This window comes from Sorex araneus, chromosome 1, assembly GCF_027595985.1.
Source record: "Sorex araneus isolate mSorAra2 chromosome 1, mSorAra2.pri, whole genome shotgun sequence".
Lineage (NCBI taxonomy): Eukaryota > Metazoa > Chordata > Mammalia > Eulipotyphla > Soricidae > Sorex > Sorex araneus.
The window spans coordinates 306,227,195-306,250,051 of record NC_073302.1 but is presented as its reverse complement, the minus strand read 5'-3'; the positions used below and the strand labels follow the sequence as shown (position 1 = coordinate 306,250,051).

Genomic DNA, 22,857 nt, shown 5'->3' with positions numbered 1-22,857 from the left:
CAAACTAAATATATCTGAGCCCTCAGGAATAAACCAACTCAGATATGAACATTTAAATTTTTGTACCACGTCTCCTTTTACAGGAGCCCGCATGGCAGAATAACTTGATTTTCTGCCCCTGAGCAAGGAATGATACAGGAACCCCGGGTCGCAAGAAGGGTGGTGGTCAGACTAGATAACCAGACCCATAACATAAGACCCATATCACAAGACCCAGGACAGCCCCCAGAACCGGGATATTCCTGAATATTGGTGCAAATACTGATCTCTAAAACCATAGGTTAAGGAGTGATGTCCTTTTAAATGGATTGGTTAAGGAAGTTTGTAATATTACAAATCTATTGGCTACGAAATGTGTGGGCTCTGCTCTAACGGCCGGGGAAGGCCTATATAAGATCTCCTTTGGAGAAGCTTGGGGTCTTTGCCCAACCTGCTGGACCTGCGTGTCTATGTCGGCAGCTGGACCCTGGCTAGCCAGTCTTACAATAAACCCTGCTTGCTGTTTGCAGTCTCTGGAGTCTCTGTCGTTATAGGGAGATCTCTATCTGAGCCCTAACAATAGTGAATAAAAAAAAAAAACTGAAACTCTCTTCTTATTTTTTTTGAAGCACTCTTCTGAGTTACACTTGTCAGTTTTAGAAAAATATATGGTTTAGAAAGTGTTATTTAATTATCATCCTGAAATGATATCACCACTAGATAACAACCCGCATGTCCTTAAACTTTCTATAGTTTCATTTCCTGGATAATTGCACACGTAATGTATTTATGACAGAACACTATTTTTGTCCTGTCATATTGATAGTTGTACAATAATCTGCGTCCTAACTCCATGAGACCCTGGAATACTCACAAATTTTCCAACATTTTACCTCTGCATATGTGATATTCATTGTTGTGGAGATTAATATAAAATATTCATGAATACTTGAAAAATGTCAACTCAATTCTGAAACTCTGAGATTACTCACCAATTGTATATATTATTATTCATCAATAAAAATTCATTGATCATGTTAAGTTCTGTCTTACATATGCAAAACTTTCTATTTTACATATTCCTAATCCTTTTGCCCTCACACAATCACCACTAACACCACCCCACTGCCCAAACAAAGACTTTGATAAAAGTCAGTTGCAGTAAGAATTCAAATGCTTTTTCCCCTTTAACTTTATGTGTTGCTTTGCTTTGATTCTACAAATGAGTGAAATTAGGTGACATTTGTCCTTCTCCCTTCTGACTTTCTGAGCATGACACTTTCCAGTGTTGAGAAACCCAGTTACTCATTATTTCTAAATCACCAATTTTGCTGTTCAAATTAAACTGGCTGATTAGCTTTTGCAACATGCATACAACAATAAAGACATGGTTTGTCATGTTACTGTTTCTCAAATTGTGACATTTCATAGGAGCCTGGAGTGAAATGTTTCAAATTTATTGCATCATATGCGTATTGACAAAGTTTAGAGGAAAAATAAATTTATTTCTAATTAAGTGATTTACTAAGATTTTGTCAATATAAAATTTTAAGTCTTATTCCTCAAGAAAATCAACTATTTGCTAGCTCAGTCTATTTATTTGCAATCATTCCTGCATAAAATATTTTACTGATATGATTTTTCATCTGAGTTCTTTTAAACAAGTTATTTCTCACCACCATTTGATTTCAATCATAGAACCCATCCCTATAAAATTATTTTCTTTTCCTTACATTATAACACATCACATTTCCAATTAATCTTACTATATGATTGCATTTATAAACTATTCATACATAAATTCACAAGAATTAGTGCTAACCCTTACAATTATTATTTTTATTAAAAATTCTGACATTTTACCAGAAAAATTCCATTCAAATTTATAGACCTCACCTATTTTGTAATATTTAATTTTAGAAATTAATTTTTCTGCACCTCTTTTGCCTTTTCACTTGATTCTTTACCCATGCATTGTTTCTTGTAATATTTTTTCTTACAAAAAATAAGAATAAAACTAAATTTCATTATTCAAACATTTTTAGTATCAGAAATATTCAATTCCTCTTGACAGTTTCCTCTTTCTAAAATCTTTACATTAAATTTAAAATAAAGTAAATAGTATACTATACCAGGATTCAAGCAGTTTGCTGCATAGGATCATGCACATCATAAAAGAAACACTCCAAAGAAGTTTGAAAGTCTATAGCTCAGGGAGTCATAAGTGTCTCACCCTAGTGTCAGATAGACTCACCAAAGGAGCAAGCTATTTGTCACATCAGATTGAGCCATATTGAGTATGAGGCAGGCAGGTAGAGAGGGGTGAGCACCCAAGGCAGTGGAATTCCTGGGAACTGATAAGCAACTAGCCCTGAGACTGTCAGGATCCACCTTGTAGACACAGGAACTAAGTCCTAGTAAGACCTTTACCTGGTGCCAGCACAGACCCAGAGAAGTTTGGATCCCCCTCAGAGAGAGACTTCAGCAGGAACACAGGTCAAAAAAATTAATTTCAAAGGATACATCAGTTCATGTCAACTCTACCCCTTTGGTAACCACCCTAGCAACCGGACTCTTATCTTGCTAGAAAGCCCCATGTGGGGCAGCTTGGGAGAAACTCTATAAAAGCCAACTTGAACAAAGGGAGCATTTGCCTTTGCTGTCCGAGCCTATGTTTAGCTGTGTGCATGTGTCCTGGACAAGTGCATGTTGTGCCCAAGCACATATGTTGCCCGCATCCCCTCTTGAGGTGTGGACTTTTATGCTTTTACATCTAATACTAGGATGTGTGCAGAGGCTCTCTCTGCCTTTGGAGAAGCCTGCCTTCTCTCTGGGATGTGTTACTCTGACTCAGTCTCTCTGTCTGTCTCTCTCTCCCGCCACTTTTCCGCTTCTTCCAAAAACGTCCAAATAAGGACTATTTACACCTCACCACTTTTCTCCTCCAGAAGTTATTTTCTGTGAGAAGACAACCCAAAAGGCCTGGGCAAGGTTAGGACAGACATTTCCTTCCTGTAAAGAGTAATTCTTCCTTCCAGCTAGAGTCCACAATTCCCCGAGAAATTGAAAAGTTGGGATTAACTCCTGTGCCGTGCAGAACAAGTGGATATAAGATGTGGCTTGACAGCACCTACTGGGGCTGCAGGGATTCAAGTCTGAGCTGGGTAGGGGATCATCACAGACTTCATCAGTCCTAGACTTCCCATCCTGTCCTGGGGTATCAGAGTTGGATCAAGAGGAAGTGGTCGTCTGTCTCCTCTCCATTTAAGTCATATGGGGGCCCACCAGCATCAGTACGTACAAATAAAACTCTTTGTATCTCAGCATTGACATACCACAGATTACTAAAGTTGGTGATATTTGAACAGAGAAAATTAGCAATTGAGGGAATGGCCAAGAGATCAATATTACAAAAATGATGCCCCACGCATTTTCGTTTAGTAGTATCCTTTTTAGTGCACGCAAAATGGAATTAGAGTTCCTTTCCTAATTTTCTCATGTCATTTTTATATTAGACTTTGTAAGGATTTACATGTGTAGAAATAGTCTTTGCTCATGTTTTCTTCAGCGAAATTTTCTTTATGGCATATACTATTTTCGGAGGTATATCCATTTCTCCTTGGCAGACGATTTTTGTTTTATTCTTGCATTATTTCTCCTATTCTTCCTTGAAACCATTTAGCCTTTTAGCCTTTAAAAACCTCCGTGCATAGAGAAATGTTCCCAGAGCCCTTTAACCTTATCCTATAGCAGAGAGATCAGCCTGCATCTGCGGCATACATAATTGGTCACTACCTGAGGCAAAGGACAAACTTAGCATATACCCTGCAGGTTCCTGAAATAGTTCCCTTGGTGTCCACACTTCTTCAAGTTAAACTCAAGTCCTTTGTGACCCTTTCTAGAAATTCTTTTGTGTTCTGTCAAGTCACACTGACAGCTAGTTATGACTGTTTGCTGGAGGCTCATGATTTTAACAGTTGGCTGACCACTATAATCTCATGATATAAATCTCTGATAACTTGTCTATTCTTGGTAGGTATCAATAATTCATACTCATAGGAGTCAAATTTGAACCAGTTAAAAATCCATGTTATTTCATTAATATTCTTAACAACATTGGGGCAAAACATTCAATTAACCATCATCTTATTTTCAAGGGACAAAAATGTAAGTTTAGGGAAAATTTTTGTGTATACTTTATTATTTGCTGCTGTGCAGTTCAGCCCATTGAAAAAGTAATACTAACCAAAATAAGAAATTTAAAGTACTTTGATATTTATCTGAACAAGGAAAGAAATCTTAGCTGTCTTTTTCCAATTATGTAACTCATAATTTAGTAACTTCAACATTTAGCAGAACGACAGTTTGCAAAGATACAATATTCAATAATGTTCAAAACACAGTGGTAACTTAACAATTAAGGCATAACTCAAGCTTAAACATGAAACTTAGAAATATAGAATCTATGATACTGTCCAGAAAAATTTTAGTAAAATTTGATTTTCCAAATAATACTTTTCAATATTTTGGAGAAAATGCTGGTTTACAATTCTGTATATATTATAGTGGTATATATATTTTCAAACCATTTAGAATATGTTATTCTATCACACTCATCAAAAAAGGAACCATTCTCCCTTCATTCAAGTTCATTGAACCTTCATCACCTTATTAAATGCTGAACTACCTCTTGCTAAACTTAGTTCTGTAGTCAGAATCTTCAATTTATTTTCTGTTTGCTATTTCTGATCCCACATATAAAAAAGCCTTATGTTTATCTTTCTCCTTTGATTTGGTTTACTTACCATCACCTCCAATTCTATCAATGCTTCACAAGTGGCAAGATCTAATATTTTCTTATGACTGACTAGTATTCCATTGTGTATGTATTCTGCAACTTCTATTTCACTCACCTGTCAAAGGGCATTTAATTTGTTGCCAGATCTTTGATATTATAGACAGTACTGAAGCTCATGCAAGAGTACACTTATATTTTTTGAATAAGTGTTTGTTTCATCTTTATAGATGTCTAGGAGTGAAATTGCTGGACCTCAGAGTAGACAATTTTAAATATTTTGAGAAATACTTATATTGTTCAGCATAGATTGGACTAGTTCTCAAGAAAAATGTATAAAGTTTCCTCTTACTCCACATGCTTACCAGCACTTTTTGTTGTTGTTTATTTTGCTGTCTGTCATTCTCACAGGTGTGTGGGATATCTTACAGTTATTTGCATCTGCTGTTAACAAGTAATAATGTGTATTTAATTATATTCAGTAGGCCATTCATATTTTTCTTTTTTTGTTGTTGTTTTTGAGTCATGGGGAGCTTACTTCTAACTCCGTATTCAGGGATCACTCCTTGCGGTGCCTAGGGAATAATATGTGCTTCCAATGATGAAACTGGGGTTGATCACATGTGAGATAAGTAATCTATATATTTTATTTGATAAGATGTCTGCTGTGTTCTTCTCACAGATTTGTTGCTATGCTCTGTGAGTTGCTCCTATATTCGGAGCTCCCCGCTCTATTTTCTTTAAGCTCTCTGAATTTCTCTCCATCTACGACTGTAGATGTATGGTGTGTGAGTTATCCCTCCAGTACAGTGGAATGTTTTATTTTATTTTTGTGATGATTTATTTCACTGTGTAGTAGCTTTTTAGTTTTATGTACTCTGTTGTTTAGACTGAACACATTCACATTTTATTCAGTTTTATTTTTGTTCTTGATTTCTAGTATTATGCTGTTGTAATCCAGAAGTGTAGAATAACATATGTTTGTCCTTTCTGCCTAGCAAGAGGGAGCTTAGGTTAGTTGGGTTACTCCCATCACAGTGAATACATTCCTCTCTATTTATTTGGAACCTCATTTTTGTCACCTGCTAACTTGTAAATATTGCTTTTCTCTTCTCCTTAAGTCCTTTGCATAGTTAATTCAGAACAATGTCCTCTCTGTACGGACACAGGAAGACAGTTAATGCTATGCTTTTGTAACTGGGGAGTTAATTGATCTGAATGATATTCACCCCTGGGTATCTGTTCTCTCCACTTAAGCCTCAGTTGCCTTTATTTCCTAGCACCCCCAAAGCAGGGTCCCGATAAGGGACTGGATGGACCCAGGGCAAGCTGTGAGTTACCCTGGCATCAAAATGGGCCTGGGCAAAGCACCATAATACTTAACTATAAGAGCATGGTCATGGACAAATTCTGTCATGATACAAAAAAGTAATAATGGGAGTAGGACCCGGCTAGGGTTAGGAAAGATTAATCTTGCCTGAGCACTGTAGTCTGAGATCTATAGCAAGATGCCCCCAAGAGAGCCACCCAAAAAGCTCAATGTATCTCTTACTGTATGCCTATCACTGTATCACTGTCATCCTGTTGCTCATCGATTTGCTCGAGTGGGCACCAGTGACGTCTCCATTGAGAGACTTGTTACTGTTTTTGGCACATCCAATATGCCACGGGTACTTTGCTAGGCTCTGCCATGCAGGCGGGATACTCTCGATAGCTTCCCCGGCTCTCCGAGAGGGGTGGAGGAATTGAACCCAGATTGGCTATGTGCAAGGCAAACATCCTACCCGCTGTGCTCCATTTCTTACTGTATTCATATAAAATAACTAATATTAAGAATTAGAATTAAGATGTTAATTAAGTCATTGAACTAAGAAGAGGAGAAACACCCCTAAGTGGCATTTCTGCCCTTGACCCTGATGGGTGATCAGGAAGGGCTTTTGATATGTTGATTGTGCTACCCCCCAATGCTGGGGTTGGGGAGAGATTAGACAGAGACCATTTGGGAGAGGAAGGGTGGAGAGATGAGCAGGAGAGACAGAAGGAGATGGTAATGAGGGGTAGTGTGAGACTAGAATGAGGAATTTAGTGAGATTGGAACAGGCACATGGGGAGAATGGAATAAATGATGGCAACTGATCATCAGCCAGCTTTCCTTTTGTCTCCACCTTTGGCCGCTCCAGGTGGGGGAGTGGCTCAAGATCACCAAACATGAGCTGGAAGAGAGAGAGGGAGAGTGAGAGGTAGAGAGAGGGGGGGGGTAGAGAAAGAGAGAGGGAGAGGGAGAGAGAGAGAGAAAGAGAGAGAGAAGCCGAGGGACTCTCCCTAGTAGCCAGGAGATTAGATTACATGATAACTAAAAATATTTCAATATTGATGAATTCAGGGCCAGGGACATAATACAGTGGGTTAAGGCATTTGCCTTTCACATGGGCATTGCCATGATCAGAACTATATATAGTCATCTTGAAACCTGCTAGGAGTAATCCCGAGACAGTCAGGAGTAAGCCCTAAGCATTGCTGAGTGTGTCCTGAAAAAAAAGAAAATCATGATTTTATATATATATATATATATATATATATATATATATATATATAGAGAGAGAGAGAGAGAGAGAGAGAGAGAGAGAGCTTTGAGTCTCAACCTGCAATCAATCTTTAGAATTTTCTATGTGAACTTCAGAACATCTATTCATCCTTTTCTGTTTGGAAAATCCTGTTTTATGTTTCCTATAGTTCTTGCTTTCCATTGTGGTGCTGTGTCCAGATATTCCTTCTCCATGGAGTTGGTCAGTATTAACATTGTGTCACTTCACTGCTTTGGGTTCCAGAGAGGGTGAGTCTATCTGTGGGCTTCTTGAGGACTTGGTTTCAGTGTCTAGGTTTGCCAAAGCTATCCTGAAGTCTCTTTCCTCTGATAGTCAATGTACTGTGTCAGGGTTTCATCTCCACCAAGTGATGAAACTAGGTGGATCATGGAGGTGGGATTCTGGCGTGCAGAATAATCCCTGTCCTCTTCTATTCAGGATAGATTTCTGAAATCTTTTTTCCAGCAACAAGTTTTTACTCTGTGGTGGAGCACCATCTCGATGAAGTTGTCTGCTTCCTGATTGCCTCTTTTTATACCTGGATGTAAATGCCTCTTCTCTTGGTTTTAGATGGCCTGCCATGTAGATTTAATAATATTTGGTGTATGTGAGCTGGGATTGCATGAAGAGCTAAGCACAAGTTATCCCTATTACACCATTTTGCCCAATCCCTCTTTCTTAATGAGTTTTACAATTTAAACTAGTACTTTACACACACACACACACACACACACACACACACACACACACACTGATTGATATTTTACTGATAAGGTTTAAGAGAATGTTAGCTAACATATTAAAAAGTATATTGGAAAATTAAAAGTTAAGTCTTGTGTTTAAAGAGCTAAATATTAGAAACAACTTTTTGTCTACAAAATAGTGGAAGTGAAACAAAGTAAAGCCATTTTTACCATGAAAGATGTCAGCATAACATCTGTATTTTCATAATTCTATGCCACATATCATGGGGTCAAAGCACATTCTGAAAGGATGAAACCACACCTTTAAAGTTTCTATATAAAATGCATGAGAAAGAAAATCATTCCTTCCACCACAAAATTTCAACTTACTTATTCACAGTATAGAACCTTCAAAGACCAACTTGGAAAAGAAATTTTGGTGAATAATTTATAAGTCAGAAGTAAAGCAAGGCTTCACTCCAATCCACACACATACACATGTACATAAAGGTTGTCTCAGAGACATAGAACTGAGACAACATATCAAAGAAAAACAAATAAAGTCGAGCAAAGTTTACATTTACATGAAAAATAAAAATTGACTTTAAGAAAAAAACTAGGTCATAAATAGTCTAAAAGTATGATACTCTTAAAAAACATACATAGTTTAAAAGTTTTGAAAACTGTATATATATATATATATTTCTGAAGAAAGAGAATGACTACGAAAGTAAATTATTTGAACATGTCATTCCTAATATTTCCTTAGATAGTATTTAGTCTTACTAAAAATGAAGAGAATAAAGCTATTTTCCTTTTTAAATTGTTCAACCAAAGCACTCTTATTTGAAAACAAAGAAACAAAATTTCTGTAGTTAATTTAACTTTCACACATCCACTCTCAATTCCATTTGGTTTGTTGGGTTTTAAAACTACATTATTGTAGCTGAGCATATATAATTGGATAGTATATACATATGCATTTGTATATATAAGTTTGGGGATAAATTTAAACTCATAAAATCATTACTATGTATATACTGAGCATATCCATCACATCCAAAATTTTCCTAACACAACGTTGACTTTATTTTAGTGATAAAAACACAATAGATAACCATGCTAGCAATTTTAAGTATATGTTTAGTGTTGCTAAGTATAGATATTATGCTGTCTAGAAAATCTACAAAATGTTCTTTTTTCCCCCTTTTTTTTAATATTCTTGTTGTTTTTGCTTGGTTGTTTTGTTTTGGGCCAACACCCAGGGTTGAAACTTATGGGTATGGAGGTTTAACTAGATGTGGGAAAAAAAAATAAAACAAGTCATTTCTCCTCCCAAGAAATGATGAACAACCTGCCAGGAGCACTGCTTGCAAATATACTCACTGGGAAGAATTCTCATCACCACTCTGTTTAAGGGTGACCCAGAAAGGGACTATAGTTATGCAGCTCTTCACTCTGGGTCAATATCCATATAGTGCATCATTTTGTTTGTTTGTTTGTTTTGTTTTGGCCCTACAGGCAGCAGCGCTCAGGGCTTACACCTGGTTCTGCTCTGCTCTAGATTGGGGATCAGGTGCTGGTCTGTCATGCATCTGTGGTTTGATTCCTGGTACCCCCTTACAGAGCATGCAAAAACATTACCAAAACAAATCCATGGAAACTGGAGGCTAGAGTACCAAAAGCTAAATCTTAAAATTATTTAATTGTGGAAAATCACTAAACATTATATTAAGCGTAATTGTGCCACAACTATATTTACTGATATATTAATTTTAAAAAATAGAATGCCCACTACCAGCAAAGCTTGAGGCAAATTCTAAGTGCTAATAAATTTTCAGCAGGGCAATCTCAGGTCACAGAGTAGGAAAAAGCAACAGAAAGAGGAGGGAGAAGAGAAGAGAAGCAGCAGAGAAAGTCAGGATTAATCATAAATCAACTCAGTGCAAAACTTTCAGGCATATTCTCCCATTCTCTAGATTGAGCAAAAAAGTATATATTCAGAAAGAAAGTTTGGAATGATTATTCTTCCTAGAAACCATAAATCTCAATTAATAATATGTGTGTACATTTAATGAGGGGCACTATATGTAGGTATCTATATTTTATATAGGTTTACAATATTGTGTATGTTTTATAACTACAAGTTCACATAATTTCTATAGTTTCTCTATCATACTTACCTCCACAGAACCAATATATCTCAATCATATTAAAAGTGAAAAGCTTTTATAGAAAGAAATGCTATCTATTTTGTAATTTTTGTTTTGAACAGCTTTTGAACCTCACAAATTAAAAAATAGATATCAGGCATTCATAAAATTCAACTGGAATTTATGATAAGTATTTATTTGATCTCTAATCTTCCTCTATAAAACTGCGTAAACTATGGACAGTTTCTCCTTTAATTATAATCTTCGTTTTTTGGACTTCTCTATCAAATTCATAGAATGACTAAAATATTATTAAGTAACATTTTTCTTATTAATTTAGAAAGATTTATTGAGAATCTGGTATGTGCTCTGTAATAAAATACAGATGATCACAATTAGTGTATGATCATGTTCTATCACAGAAAATCAACACAAGAAACAATATTAGAATGTAAAGTGAGACTCTCACTTTGCTCTTAGCATTGATGAAGAAAATAATAAGGTTGATTTAAGAAATAGACATGCAAGGGGCCAGAGTGACAGTACAGCAGGTAGGGCATTTACCTTGCATGCAGCTAACCTAGGTTTGATCCCCAGCATCCCATACATTGTATGGTCCCCTGAGCACTGCCAAGAGTGATTCCTGAGTACAGAGCCAGGAGTAACCCTGAACTCTGCCAGGTGTAACCTAAATCCCCCAACCTCCCAAAATAATGAAATACAGAAAAAGAGTGTCATGCCATCAGGAAAAAATAGTTTCATTCTATGTCATGTTGATTGATAATAAATACTTCTCTTAGGGCACGGCATGATAGATGTCCTCTGATGAATGGGATAAAATGGCAAAAGCAAAAGTAAAACCATCTTGGCAGAGAAAACTAAAATTTCTGAAGATGAAGAGAGATAAGTCCTAAGGAAGCCCCCAAACTTTTAAAGAGTTATCTTAGACTAGATAATGATATGAAGATGAGATGATCACACAGCATTGACAATCCAGGTGTGCTTTCTTCATCTGGCTCTCTTGGTCTTCCATTGCCCTTGGATTCCAACTGGCCATATCTCTTTACAAGTCACTGTTCAGTTATGACACATTAGTTGTTTCTTTTCTTTTTTTTTTAATTGGCAGTTGTTTTTTCACTGTGAAATCCCAAAGACTACAATTCAGGGTGGCCCATGCTTCAACACTATGGCTACTAGTAAAGAAACACAAATAAAACGTCTTACAAATCTCATTAAATATGGACAGATCCTTTATCACTTGTATCACTTGCTATCCTGTGATCTTCGATTTGCTCAAGCAGGCGCCAGTAACGTCTCCATTCATCACTGTCACGTGCTAGTGTAGCCCAATGGTATCTGTTCGCTCCAGGAAAACCAAGAGCCTCAAACCGTTTGTTCAGGGTTTTGAGAAAGAAGTCTGACCATCTTGTAAGTGGGCAGTGACTCAGTCTTTTTGACATTCTGTGGAATCCAGTCAGTAACAGCTCTAGTCCAGTGGTCATCTCTGAATTGCAGTACGTGTCTGGCCCATCTGATTTTTGACACCTTGGCAAACGAGACGGCGTCCCTGAGTCTTGATCATTGAAGAAGGTCGGAACTTTGGATTCCTTCTCTCACTTGAGTGAAATGTGATATTCCAAGCAGAGCTTTTTCATTCTTCTTTGGGATACCTGAATAGCGTTCTCATCCTGTTTTCACAGGGCCCAAGTCTCTGAGGCTCATGTTAGTGCAGGAAGAATGGTGGAGTCAAAAAGATCTCACCAGAGCTGGAGCTTCTTCATCCTCTTAACCACTTCTTCAATGCTCTTGAAGGTGCTCCACGCTGCTCTCTTCCTCCTGCACAGTTCTGGCTCCAAGTCGTTGCTCATGTTGAGTTTTTGACCCAGATACACATAGCTGCTGCACTTGGAAATGTTCATTCTGTTGAGAGCAGGGACTAATTTGTTTTTCATGAACATCATCTTGGTGAGATTCAGCTGCAGTGTAACCTTTACACACTCGTGGTCAAAGTCGGTCAGCAATTGTGCCACTTGGCTAATGTTTGGCGTTATGAGAACGATGCCATCAGTGAAGCAGAGGTGGTATAGTTACTGACCATCTATCTTCATTCCCATTCTTTCCCATTCCAGTCATTGCATGATGTTCTCGAGGGGTGCTGAAGAGTTTCAGTGAAATAGTATCACCCTGCTGAACCCCTCTGGTTACATCAATGGTCACTTCTTTGTAGAATGGTGAGATCCTGGTGGTGAATTCCTAATATAGTTCGCAAAGGATCTTGATGTACTGAATTTGAACGCCCTGTTTGGCTAGGGCTTCGATGATTGCTTCAGTCTCAACAGAATGAAAAAAAAGGCCTGAATGCATGACACAATTTCTTTGCCTTTCTTTATTTATGCTGACCAAGATGCATCCAACGGGGAGAACTGTAATGGAGAAAGTCTGGACAGCCAGCTCCACAAGTACAAATTCACACAAGTGCTTGTTTTCATCTCATATTTCACTGACAGTTGAATGGAGGTTGATGGATTTCAGGATAAAGAAATCTGTATCTTCTTACCTTAGTTTTGCCTTCCCTCTGACCATCCACTTCCTGCAGACCTAAGGTAGTCAAGACTCCAAGTGTGTTCTCAATATTTGATCTGCATTGTTTTGGTATGTGGGCCACAACCATCAGTACTTGGGGCTTTCTCCTGAATCTGCTATCACAGATCACTCCTGGCAGGCTAGTGTGGAGCATCTAGGGTGTTGAGAACCTAACTTGGATTTGTCAGTGCAAGACAAGCGTCCTGCCCAATGTACCTTCTTTCTAGACGCTATATTTGATCTTTACAGCTTTTAAAAATAAAGCTTCACCCAACTCCAGCAGCAAAATCACACTGACTCTTCATAGCTATGCTTCTCATGAAGAAAGAGCCATTGTGTGGTTGGTGCTGAGGATCCAATTTAGGATCTTATTCAAACAAATAAGCTACTATATCTCTAAGACATCCCTATCTCTAATCATAATTTTTGACATTTTTTCCCTTTATCCCTCTCTTGGTCAAATTCTTCATTTCTACTTATTAAAATAAGTTCTTACATATTGGGGTCAGAGTGAGCAGGCTAGGCATTTGCCTTATCTGTAGCTGACATGAGTTTGATCCCCAGAACCCCAAATGATCAACCGAGCCTACCAGGACTGCTCACTGAGTGTAGAGCCAGAAGTAAGCACTGAGCACCCCAGGGGTGATCGCCAAAACACAACAAAACAAAATTCACATGGAAACATGTTGATATTGACTGTGCAATTTGTGTTACTTATGCCACATTAAAATATGAGTCACTAGTGTGGATGTGGACTTACTAAAACTAGAGTTGGTATCCTGTAGACAACATTAGAGGAAGCCTGGGCTAGCAGGTTAGGCAGATGAAGAGTGAGATGGTCCAAAAAGCAGCATGAAGACAAAAAGACAGTGTGTGGACATCACCTTTAAAGGAGCAGAGGATCAGTTCTCATATCTGACAAATTGAAGTGGGTTAATTATGCTATAATATCTACTTGAACTGGAGCAATAGCGCAGTGGGTAGGGCGTTTGCCTTGCATGTGACTGATCCGTGTTCGATTCCTCTATCCCTCTCGGAGAGTCCAGCAAGTTACCAAGAGTATCCTGCCCTCATGGCAGAGCCTGGCAAGCTACTCGTGGTGTATTCAATATCTCAGAATGGAGATGTTACTGGTGCCCGCTAGAGCAAATTGAAGTATAACGGGATGACAGTGCAGTGCTAGAGTGAATGTTGTTAGAAGAAATCAAATCAAGTGTTATTTTCTTTATAATGATGAATAAGCAATTTTTCCAGAGAAGTAAAATGAAATAATCTTTCAAGTAGCTAATATAACACTGTAGCACTGTCGCACTATCATCCTGTTGTTCAATGATTTGCTCGAGCACCAGTAACGTCTCCATGGTGAGACTTGTTACTGTTTTTGGCATATTGAATACACCACAGGTAGCTAGCCAGGCTCTGCCATGCAGATGGAATGCTTTCGGTAGCTTTCTGGGCTCTCTGAGAGGGACGGAAGAATTGAACCCGGTTGGCCACATGCAAGGCAAATGCCGTACCCGCTGTGCTATTGCTCCGGTCCCTAACAACACTCAACCATGGAAAATTAAAGACCATCACTACAACATTCTTCTCTCCTGCCTCTCTTGAAAGGTGTTTATATTTTATTTTTGAGGTAGTAAATCAAATATTAAATTTAATGAGAAATTTGGAAAAACAACTTGTGTTCTATGCAAGTAGAAGACAATATGTGGACTGTACTTTGAAATTTTGCAAAATGTACACCTTCCAAATTTAATATCTGAAATATCTACTTTCAGAGTTCAATAATACCCAAGAACAGTTCAGTGCCAAAAACGTGAAGGACATTCTCTAAAACATGTATCACTGTATCACTGTCATCCTGTTGTTCATCAATTTACTCGAGCAGGCACCAGTAACGTCTCTATTACACTCAGCCCTGAGATTTTAGCATCCTCTCCTTACTCATCTTTCCCAATGATTGGAGGCTCTTTCAGGTCAGGAGTTGAGTCCTATAGTTACTGTTTTTGGCATATCAAATACACCATGGGTAGCTTACCAGGCCCTGCAGTATGGGTGGGATACTCTCAGTAGCTTGCCAGGCTCTCCAAGAGGTATGTATATATCTGTTACTTTATTTGGGATATGAATACACCACAGGGAGCTTGCCAGGCTCTCCCAGGCAGGCAATAGACTCTCTGTAGCTTTTCAGGTTCTCCAACAGGGAGAACTAGGCTTTTCAATAATTGTTTTCTCTAATATTCAAAGGGAATAACAAAACCTCACAGGATTGTAGCAAAGACTAGGAAGACAATGTAGCTCCATGTTCTTATTTGCTTGTTTTATTTTATTTGGAGACCACCACATCAGTATTCCGGGCTTATTTCTGACTCTGTGCTCAGAGTTCCCTCCTGACAGGCTCGTAGCAGCATATGGGGTGCTGGGAATTAAATCTAGGTCAGCTGCATGCAAGACCAAATGCCCTACCTACTGTACGATCTCTCTGACCCAGTCCATGCTCTTTTACTGTTTTGTTTACACAGTCAGCAATAAAGACTGGACATGATTATTATGACCATCAGTCAATATTTATTTGTGAATGAATTTTTGAGCAAAATCAAATAGAACAAATCAATGTTATGCCAAATATATAAAAATTTGGCAATGGCTCTCAGTGCTCTCAGTGCTATGATTTGTTTATAGATATAACACTTCTTCATGTTTGGTTTCTACAATATTCCAATTTAGACTCTAAAAGTCCTAATGAAAGTTGCATGTCAAGGAAAGGATGGGTTACAGAGGAAGGTCTTTGCCAATGACACAGCCCAGTAATTCATCTTTGGGACAAGCTTTCAGGCTATTCTGCTTCTGAGCCTAATTTTTGTTATGATGTTTAAAACTTAAGCGATTGAAGACTGGATTGCCTAAATGATTGCTAATCTGAAAATCTGTAGAATGGCAAATGTAACCTATTCTCCTTTTCACTCTTCAACTAGTTCCTTAAAATCATTTTTGAGCACCATTTCTACAGAATGTAAACTTCCTTTGGAGGTTTGCCAAAGCTTATTTTAGCTGTATTCAAAAAATTTATTTGGCCTGATTAACAAAGTCTATTTTTAAAAAAGCTATAATTAGAAGAGCTTTTTTAATATTGACTTTTTCAGTAAATAAAGATTTCTAGTTTTCTTTCATTGCATCTGTTTATTCTTGTCCTTTGTCTACACTAGAAATGGTCAAGATTCTGTCCATGGGGACCCATTTATGGTCTCAAAAGGTACAGTTATTGCACATCAGGAAATAAGTTCAACCCAGATTTACTGTGAACCTGTTAGATGCTATTGTGGTTCATGCATTTCCTTCTGTAAGTTCTCATTTTAATGTTTGCTCAGAGCTTTTCTTCATTGATACCTTTCTTGGGGTAGGGTACACCTAGCAGTGCTCAGGGATGAATCTTGTTTCTGCTCAGGGATCAATGCTGGTGGGTTTTAGGGACCAAATTTAGTCCCTGTTATCAAACCCAGGTCTGCTGAGAACAAGTTAGGCAACCTTCCTTCTGTGGTATATCTCCAGTCCCTTTTTTGGTATCTTTAGGTATAGATTTTTAAAGTCTTTTTCTTCCAGTTTCTGCATCCAGGTTCTTTAAGGGTTCTCTCTTGGTATAAGTTAAAAAAAATGTTTCATTGCTAGGCCAACATAAATGGTGCAACATGCTTCTTTCTTCTGAGAGAACATGTTCCAATATGACCTTAGTACACACAGAGATTTATAAAACACTAGCTGCACACCAATTTTATAAATTATCTAATCGTATAGCAGCTAGGGAATGTCACAAGCATGAAATCTGATTGTGCCATGTAACTAGCCCTTCCACTACATGCACAGATAAGACTTTGTACTCCTTGCTCTTTTAGGAGTAAATGCTCACAGATGAGCTTAACATGAGAACGAGAAATTCAGCTAAGGCAACCAATGTAGATGCTCACATACTTTCTATGTGCCTCTGAAATATTCTTATGTTCAGGATATCTTTGAAATATATTTTCTCTTGACAATTTCAACCTGACCACTGCTCTCTGATTTCATTATATTTTCACTTTACTCTAATACACTCTATAATACTGTCCTCAGATAATGTTTATCCACTGTGGAAAGAAAATTGTTATACTTTGATACGAATTTAATATGTTACCTGCCTTTGAGGGAGTCTATGATTTTTATAAGAAAACTTAAATAATTATGTCAAAAAAGAAAAGATGCTGCATATCCTTTTTATATCTCAGCTGCCACATTATAATGACTAGACCTAACTCACCAAAATGCAATTTGCTGATCTATTTTCTTTACTTCCCACTTGTCTTTGACTTCCAAGGATAAGTATGATTGATGTTCTATTAGACTTCGTATCTACAGTTCTCGGAACATAGAGTTCTCAAAAATATTTGTTGTATGGATAAGTAAGTAGTAAGTGGTGCTTGGACAGAGCAGATTCACAAGATGAAATTATGTATTTGTAAACTGACACCATAAGAGAACTGTGTATTATCCTCTGATGGACAGCTTCTAATCAAGATTAAACAAAGCAACAAACATCCCAAAACTAAGAACCAAAAAATAGACTTTTAGCAATTGCGGGTCATAGAGATGCAAAACAGCTAAACTAAATATTTTATTCTGTGATGAAAGTACTTTTTATTTAACACCTGAAAAAAATTACAGTAGAATGAACAGTGATTTAGAAAACTGCCACTAAGGTTAAATATTTAATTTCTACATACAAAATTAGATTGCCAGTTTTGGGGGCAACTTAATCTTAGTAACCCATTTTATTGTTTCTTTTATTGTTTCACATGGTCTGACATTGCAAATGAACTAAAGACAAATAAACATCATCCCCTTAGGTGAAAATGATCAAGGAAATTAGCAAATTGAAACAAACCTTTCTTTCCTCAAAGTCCCAAGGAAAGAATCATTGAGAAACTAATCTAGAGAGTGGCATTTTGCTTCCAGTTTGTCCTGAATATCAAGAAAAAAACATTTCAATCTTGAATATCAAGAAAAATTTTACTCCAGTGTTTTGTCAGTTGATATGTAAAACCTATATGGAGTGAGCCCATGAATTCATTGCTCTTTTAAAAATCAGTTGCTAATTTTCCCATTTTAAAACTTACATATGCATATATTTTAGCCAGTGGATTTTGAAGTGATGTGCAGATGTTATAAGAATAAAATATCTTAAATAAATATGTCTTTCATGTTGGTAGCAATAAACATATTATAATTTATAATTAAGATTCATTTAACTCAACGAATGGCTTTTAAATGTCACTTGAAAAAAATCAAGAATGCTACCTGCACAATAAAACTAAGACATATAATTAACATTTTCAGATACAGTTTTTCCAACATCATGGCATTTAATATTATGCAGTGTATGTGTGATGGGAAGATATGTATTTAATGTATTATGACTACAACAGTCTATTGTGGTTTCTATGTTTTATTCTGATTATATTTAAAGACAAATTGAAATAAAATTAAAATGTTACTTTTGTCATAAACATTAATCAAGAAACACTTTTATATTTGTGCTGTTAGAGTCGGAAAGTTATGGAAAGTTACAAAATACATTACTAGAAAATAAAATTTCTTTTCATCTTTAGAGAAGAGAAAACATTTCTTTCTAGCACTATAGGCCACGCTGAGCTAATAGCACAAAGAATAGAAATGAAAACACAGAAATAAAATGTCCATTAAATTGGTGTTCATTTTCGGAGAGCTACTATGTAGTATATTTCAACCATATTGAGTGTAATTACCATAGAGTTTTTGAAAATATCTGGTGGGAGTCAGTTATTCACCAAGTCAGGACTTATTTTTGGATTTGTAAAAGATCTCTACTTTGGATAATAACATGGTATCAACCCTGCATGAGAAAACTAAATGAATGATGAAGATTAAATTGTTCTGAATGCTGAAAAGTAGATCAAATAGTATTCAAAATAATAACTCATTTTTATTAGAAATATGACGATACTTCTCTCTTCAAATTTACAGTTTTATAGTACAATATATGCTATATAAAATTGCTAAAATCTATTTTCACATAAAAGAAACAAATTACATAAAATTAAAATGACAAAATGACTCTGGAGAATAAGAGACGTCCATAGAGAAAACAGCAGCTCCCTGTACATATTCAAAAAGATTTTGTAGTAAATGAAAATAAAATGTAAATATATATTTATAATATATAAATATATATTGCATTTATATATACAAATACACTATGTATAATATGTATATTTAGTATGCATAGTATATATAGATATATACACTAAATAGTGAAACCTAATAATGATATAACATCTATTAATGCACCTAAAATCTCAAGTACCAGAGCTGAATTTTATCACTTGTTTTCCTGAAGGCAGAATTCTTTATATTTATTCTCCTCTTCTTGATACCTCTGATACTGAAAAAAAACTGACCTATTATAATATGTATAGAAAGCTTATTATGCATTCATTCTTACTTGAATAGAGTCTATGAAAAAAATCCAATTTAATTTTAGAGCCTAATTGTTCCAGTTATGAATATATTGATGATAGGACTTACCCTCTAGTATATTGATATCTCTATGAATGGAAATTTAAGAAGCCTTTTGTCAATATATTAAGTAGTTATGGAGTCTGGTGGTAGGTAGATATTCACACTTTGAAAACATTGGTTTAATCTTCAAAGCTATACTAAAAAACTAAGAAAACTTGGGGCCTGAGAAAGAACACAGGGGTTACCACACTTGCCTTGTGTTACATTGACCCTGGCTCTAGCCTTACACCTCAAATAGTGCTCCAAACCATTGTCAGGAATGAGCATTACTGAATGTGGCCCAAGTCACATTACCCTGTCCACTCCCTCCAAAAGAAAGGAAACTTAAATGCATGATCTACCCAAGATTAGATGAGAAACCAAAAGAACTAGTGAGATTAGAAGGAAATTTTGCTTCTTCCCCTCCCTACTCTCACATTAGAACTATCACATAGACAACACGTCTTTTATGGTTTTCCATATAGTAGCTTTGTTAATAGTTTTTACTGCTGCTTAATTAGACTTGGTTGAGGAGATGAAATCAATTTTCTTTTGGGAAAGGTATAACCAATATATCATGTCTGCCATTGGTCAGTGTCATGGCTGAATCTTCAAATACAGATTTATTTTGAGGTGTAAATGTCATTTGCTTTGGAAGTTCACTTTCCCCATAGTCATAATATCAGCTTGTACAACGTGAAACTAACACTGAATTTTCAAGGTTTTGGAATGACCTGTGTCAGAACTCTTTTGGCAAGAAATATGAATTATGCATAGTGGTCAAACTCTTCAAAATTCAACAAGCATGATTTAATTTAAGACCAGTAGATTAGCATTAGTATGATTTAGGGCATTGTTATTAATTTTAAGAATAAATGAAACCCAATTGTAAATACTGCCAGAAAAGTCTATTAAGTCGTGTATTTTAAGAATTCCCCACATACATGCCTGCACTGTCATTTGTAATTGGCAATTAAAATTCTTCTTTGTGTTTCAAAATATGTAATTAACCAAAGTTTTTTCTATCTTATGAATTTAAGGCTGCCCGAAAAACTTATTTGGCCAAAGTTAGAGTACAGTGGCTGACATTTCAGAATCCAATCTCTTATGCTTTACCTTCAGGTTCAAAACCTTTGATCAATTATACAATAGCAGCCGTGAAGATCAAAGAATCCTTAACTGGCAGTGAGCAAATGCAGGGAAGCAGAATAACACTAGAATAAAATAATTCTTAACATGAAGTTATAGGAGAAAGAATGTAGTGATTGTAGAGCATATTTATTTTTCTTTCTATGTTTTTCATGTAGCAAATAATGTTCAGAATTGGTTAACTCTGTTAAACCTTATCAGGTACAAGTTTTAAGTGAACTTAATTTCAATTCTGATTTATTTAAAATATGTTTGAACCAAAAAAAATCAATATTCTCTAATGTCAGGGAATCTTTTGAATAAAAATGTTAGAGGATCTAATACTTTCCAGTTCTATATTGGCTTAAAAATACATGAAAGATTCCTAAAGTATCCTCAGTGATATCAAACTAATAACTAAAGCATATTTAAAGAAAAGAAAAACACCTGTATAATTTAGTAAATTAAAGTTCAAAGCATCCTAGTAGTAAGGTTGGAAATACATTAGTCAAACGTAGAAGCTATTTTGTCTTTTCAAATATATCAATTTCTGGGACAAGGGAAAAATATCTAAACTCATGTTCAAAGACAAACTTAACTATATTTGTACTTGTTTTACACGGTACAAAAACAGGGTTTATGTGTAGCTTTGCAACACATTTTCATAATCAGCATAGACACCTTAAACAGCTTTAAGGTATTTCTTTCTTATTAAAAAAATCTCTTTGTAAGCCATTAAGCTTACAGAAATAAATTAGAAATGACTTTACTATAAGAGCATTTGTCAAATTTAGAAAATTTGAGAATAACATGCTAACAACTTGTTCATTTGCTTTTGGGTCTGATTGCATTTTGAATTTTTTTTTATTTACCTGCATTGGAACTGTTTTAACAAACCTTTAACTTGTAATTATCAGGTTGGCTTCACTAACATGCACTACCTGACTATTAAATCAAATTTCCTCTTGCATAAGTGTCCTTGAATTGTATGCAATATGTATGTTGAATTTTAGATTCTATTTATTTCAAAGAAATAGTAGTTGGAGGGTTCTAGAAATGTGGCTCAGTGGTAGGACAATGACAGATATGCAGAAAACCTCAATTTCCGCCTCATCAGATGCTTGCCTCGCTACTGCTGTACAGTAGTAGCTGGGAGTCCCAAGAAACTATGTGGCCACAGCAGAGCAAAATAAAGATGAGAGCAACAGAAATATGCAAATAGAATAACCAAGGGTGATACCTATGGCACATTGCAACAGTGACAGCAGTAAAGGGGAATAAAGAGTGGACAGACTGGAAGAAGGAAAGAAAAAGGTGCTGGAGCAACAGCATAGTGGGTAGGTACTTGCCTTGGTTGTGGCTGACTCAGGTTTCATCCCAGGCACCCCACAGTCTCTCCCAACCTCAGCCAGGAGTGATCCCAGAGAAGAGAGCTAGGAGTCAGCCTTGAGCACCACTGGGTGTGCCCCTGAAAAAAAAGGAAGAGGAAGAGGAAGAAGGAGGAGGAGGAGGAGGACGAGGACGAGGATGAGGAAAAGGAGGAGGAGGAGAAGGAGAAGGAGGAGAGAAGACTGAGAAGGAGAAAGAAGAGGAGGAGGAGGAGGAGGAGGAAGAGGAGGAGGAGGAGAAGGAGAAGGAGGAGGAGGAGGAGGAGAAGGAGGAGGAGGAGGAGGAGAAGGAGAAAGAAGAAGAAGAAGAAGAAGAAGAAGAAGAAGAAGAAGAAGAAGAAGAAGAAGAAGAAGAAGAAGAAGAAGAAGAAGAAGAAGAAGAAGAGGAAGAAGAAGAAGAGGAAGAAGAAGAAGAAGAAGAAGAAGAAGAAGAAGAAGAAGAAGAAGAAGAAGAAGAAGAAGAAGAAGAAGAAGAAGAAGAAGAAGAAGAAGAAGAAGAAGAAGAAGAAGAAGAAGAAGAAGAAGAAGAAGAAGAAGAAGAAAAAGAAGAAGAAGAAGAAGAAGAAATGGGTACAAGGGAAGAGAAGAAGGGGGGAGGTGATAGGAAGGGAAGGGAAGAGGGGAAGCGAGGGTTTGGGAAGGGATAGGATAGAAGGGGAGGAGAGGTGAGGAGGGAAGGAGAGAGGGGAAAAGGGTAAGGGAGAGGGGAGAGGAGAAGGGAGGGGAAGAGATGTGACAGGAAGGGATAGAACTGGACAGGGCAGGAGACTAATCCTAACATTTTAGGCTGCAATTTCAGCGTATGACTTATTTTGTCAAGGGCAGGGGGGTTGCAAATGAATCTGCATTCAGTTGCATCTCTTCACAAAATTGTTCTCACTCTACTTACTGTAATTGCGTTAGTCTGATGAGGCTACTAAAATTCTTTCTATCTGACTGTCCATAAGCCCCATGCATGCACAACTGAAAATCTAGAACTCCCTGGAAGCTTTTGTG

At 36.7% G+C, this 22,857-nt stretch overlaps 1 pseudogene; it reads left to right on the top strand.

Annotated features, from left to right (window-relative positions):
• LOC129402227 (uncharacterized) overlaps positions 1–22,857 on the top strand; it is a 159,566-nt pseudogene that overhangs the window by 134,742 nt on the left and 1,967 nt on the right.